The following is a 4675-nucleotide window of genomic DNA, read 5'->3' on the forward strand; positions in this document are numbered from 1 at the left end:
GCCAGGGCAGCCAGGTGGCTCAGAGAGTAAGAGCATCAGCCCCAGTGTTGGGATGACCTGGGGATCAAATCTGGGCTCAGACACTTAGCACCACACCCAGAAATAGCTGGCCATACAACCTTGAGCAAGTTACTTAACCCCAATTGCTTAAAAAAAAAAAAAAGAAAATTTGCCCTGAAGTTTTATAATGAGGTAGTAAAATAGAAATTTAAAAAATCTACCACTCACTACCCAAGATTATCCCAAGATGAAAACTCACAGAAACATTATAGCTAAATTTCAAAGTTCCTAGGTTAAGGAGAAAGTACCACAAGCAACTACAAAGAAACAATTTAAATGCTGTGGAATGATGAAATAACACAAAATTTAGCACCTTCTACATTAAAAGATCAAAGGGCATGGAACATGATATTCCAAAGAGCAAAGGATCTGGGTTTTCAACCAAGAATAACTTACCTAGCAAAGCTGAGTGTAATCCTGCATGAAAAATAGATATTTCATGAATCAAAGGACTTTCAGGTATTCATGAGGAAAAGGCCAGAACTGAACAGAAAATTTGACCTATAAGAATTAGGAGAAACATAAGGTAAACATGAAAGACCAATTATAAGGGATTTAAAAGGTCAAACTGTTTACTTTTCATATGAGAAAATATCCGTAACTCTTAAGAATGTTATCATTACTAGAGTGGTATCGCAGCAAGCACCCCAGCATCCCCAGGGTGGCTGCCAACATCTTAGATCTGCTTTTCTAAAGGAAAGCAACTCACAATGGGTTAACAACCTTGCTTTAATCAATCAAACATATCATTTACCTAGTTCAGGGGAAAAAGGTCAGCACCCCAAACTTCAGAGTATACAGACAGAAACATTTCAAGCAGGCAGACCTCCAAATGTCCAACCATACCAAAATCACAGTTACCAGAGAGGGAAGCATCAACATGTGGGTTTTTCAAAGATGGGGGGCTCGACAATGGCTGCCCAGAGTCTCCTCTGGTCAAGTCACACAACACTTCTCAAAGAGGGCCCCAAAGCAAAGCCTCCCGTCAGGGCATATATAGCCTTCTCCTATAACAACCCTCTTGACCAATCACAAAGTATCTTTTGAAAAACAAGTCTCCCACCACAGGCTCCAGGTGCACTTAACCTAGGGGCAGGGAATTTACATTCCTATAATAGGTGGTTTGAAAGAGCATACATAGATAGAAGGCTTGGGGTTGAGTTGAGTATGATGAGATAGCCTAAAAAATAAAATTGGGTAGGGAGAGGTAAAAGGGAGCAATTATCTCATACAAATGAGGCATGAATGGAAGAACTGTTACAGTGGAGGACAGGAGGGGGGTAGAAGGCTGTTAGTTCTAGAAACTTATTCTCATCAGAATTGGGTTAAAGAAGGAATAATATATACATCTAAAAGGACATAAAAATCTTATTTACAGAGAAATGGGGGGGGAGGTATACGATAAGGGAAGGACTCTTAGAAGGGTCCCCAGATTAAGAAATAAGAGGGCAAGAGGATAAAATAAGGGAAAGACTCCTAGAATGGTGGGTAGATTAAGGAATAGGAGGGCAAGGGTAGATAATGAGAGAAAAGGTGTGTGGATTAGGGAGGCAGTGGTCAGAAGTAAATTAGATATCTAAGGAGAGATAGAATAAAAAGAGAGGGAGGGAAGGATAAACAGAGAGGAAAAATAAGATGGAGGGAAATATACAACTAGTAATTATAACTTTGAATGTGAATAGGACAAACTTAACCTGGAAACAGCAGAATAGATTAAAAACCAGAGTCCAGCAATATATTGTTTGCAAGAAAGACAATTAAAGATGAGAGATACACATAGGGTAAAAATAAAGACCAGAGTAGAATTTATTATTTTTCAGCTGATGCAACAAAAGCAGGGTTAGCAATCATGATCTCAGACAAATTTAAAGCTAAAATAGATTTAATTAAAAGAGATAAACAGGGAAATTACATTATGATAAGAGGTACAATAGATAACAAAGTAATAAAGGAAAAGCTAAATGAATTACAGGTGGAAATAGATAGAAAACTATAATAGTGAGGGACTTGAAACTTCTCCTCTCAGAACTAGGTAAATCTAACCAAAAAATAAACAAGAAAAGTCAGGAACATGAATAGAATCTTAGATAAGCTAGATATGCTAGGTAATTGGAGAAAATTGAATGATGATAGAAAAGAATATACCTTTTTCTCAGTGGTACATGGTATCCTTACAAAAATTGACCACATATTAGGGCATAAAACTTCATAGTTAAATGCAGAAAATCAGATCATAATGCAATAAAATTATATTTATATTAATTATGGGACCATGGAAATAGGATAAAAATTTATTGGAGACTAAGCAATCTAATATTAAAGAATGAGTGGGTTAAAGAACAAGTAATAGTAACAATAAATAATTTTATTAAAGAGAATGATAATGAAACAACATACCAAAATCTATGAGATGAAGTAAAAGCAGTAATCAGAGGAAATTTTATATCTCTAAATGTTTACATCAATAAAATAGAGAAAGAGCTGACCAATGAATTGGTCATGCAATTTTAAAAACTGAAAAACAAACAAATTAAAAGTCCCCAATAACACATTAAATTGAAAAATCCTAAAAATTAAAGGTGAGATTAATAAAATTGAATAAGAAAACCACTGAATTAACAAATAAAATAAGGAATTTGTTTCATTTAAAGAAACGATAAGATAGATAAACTACTGGTTAGTATGATTTTAAAAAGTGAGAAAAGAAAACCAAATCCCTAGTATAAAAAAATGAAGAGGGTGACTATACCTCTAATGAAGATGAAATCAAAGCATTTATTAGGATATATTTTGCCCAATTATATGTGAATAAATTTAATTGAAATGGAATAATATTTATGAAAATATGAATTGTCTAGATTAACAGAAGAGGAAATAGAATATTTAAATAAACTTATTTTAGAAAAAAATTGAACAGGCCATAAATGAGCATCCTAAGAAAAAAGAATCAGGACCAGATGGATTTAGAAGTAAATTCTACCAAACATTTAAAGATCACTTAATTCTAATATAAAATAAATTATTTGAATAATAGGCAAAGGAGTCCTAAAAAACTCCTTTTTTTTAAACAAATATGGTAATGATATTTAAACCAGGCCGAGCAAAAATATTGAAAGAAAATTATAGAGTGATTTTACTAATTAATATGGATACAAAAATCCTAAATATAATACTAGCAAGGAGACTACAACAATATATCACAAAGATTGTGACCAAGTAGGATTAACACCAGGAATATAGGGATGGTTTAACATAAGGAAAACTATTAACATAATTTATTATATCAATAACAAAAGTAACAAAGATTATATAATTATATCAATAGATGCAGAAAAAGCTTTAGACAAAATAGCATACTCATTTTAAAAAAACACTTAAAAGCATAAATAAATATATAAATTAATTTTTTGGGGGAAATACTAATTACTCATGGGTGGGCAGAGCCAATATAATAAAAATGACAGTTCTGCCTAAAATACCTAAATTGCTTATTCAATGCCATCCCAATTAATTTATTTTAAAAAATAGTGTATTGATCTAACAAAATTCATTTGGATGACCAAAAATTTAAAAATATCAAAGGAATTAATTAAAAACTTATAAAGGAAAGAAGTTTAACAGCATTGGATATTAAACTATATTGTAAGATGATAATTATCAAAACTAGTACTGGCTAAGAAATAGAAAAGGGAATCAGTGGAACAGAGTAGACATAAAACACCATAGTAAGTGATTATAGTAACCTTGTGTTTGACAAAATGTACAGATTTAAGCTTTTGGGATAAGAACTCACTATATGGTAAGAATTGTTGGGAAAACTAGAAAACAATCTGGCAGTAATTGGATCTACACCCATATCTTACACCATTTACCAAGATAAGGTCAAAATGGATACATGACCTATATATAAAGGGAGATAATATAAGTAAAGTAAATAAAATGGAACATGTTACCCATCAGACTTAAAGATAGGAGAAGAATTTGTGAATAAAGAAGAGATAGCATTGTGAGATGTAAAACTGATAATGTTGACCACATTAAACTAAAAAGGGTTATACAAATAAAACTAATGTAGCCAAGATTAGAAGGAGAACCAAAAATTGGGGGAAATTTTACACATAGCTTCTCACATAAAGGTTTCATATCTTGAATATATAGAGAATTTTGTTAAATGTATAAGAATACAAATCATTCCCCAATTGATAAATGGTCAAATGATATGAAAGGCAGTTTTTTGATGAAGAAATCAAAGCTATTTATAGTCATATGGAAAATGCTCTAAATAATTGTGGCTTAGAGAAATGCAAATTAAGATAACTTTGAGATATCATCTTACACCTATCAGATAGGTTAAAATGATTGAAGAGGAAAGTGACAAATGTTGGAGATGTAGAAAAATTGGGACATTAATACACTGTTGGTGAAACTTTGAACTGATCTAACTATTTTAGATAACAATCTAGAATTATGCCCAAAGAATTATAAAACTGTATGTACCCTTTGACCCAGCAATACCATTATTAGGTTGGTTTGCTAAGATGGTCAGGGGAAAATAAAAAAAACCCGTATGTTCTAAAATATTTATAACCACTCTTTCTGTGGTGGTAAGGAAATG

This window comes from Petaurus breviceps, unplaced genomic scaffold (assembly GCF_028583685.1).
Source record: "Petaurus breviceps papuanus isolate PSGF00001 unplaced genomic scaffold, PetGlider_PUasm1.0 178, whole genome shotgun sequence".
NCBI lineage: Eukaryota > Metazoa > Chordata > Mammalia > Diprotodontia > Petauridae > Petaurus > Petaurus breviceps.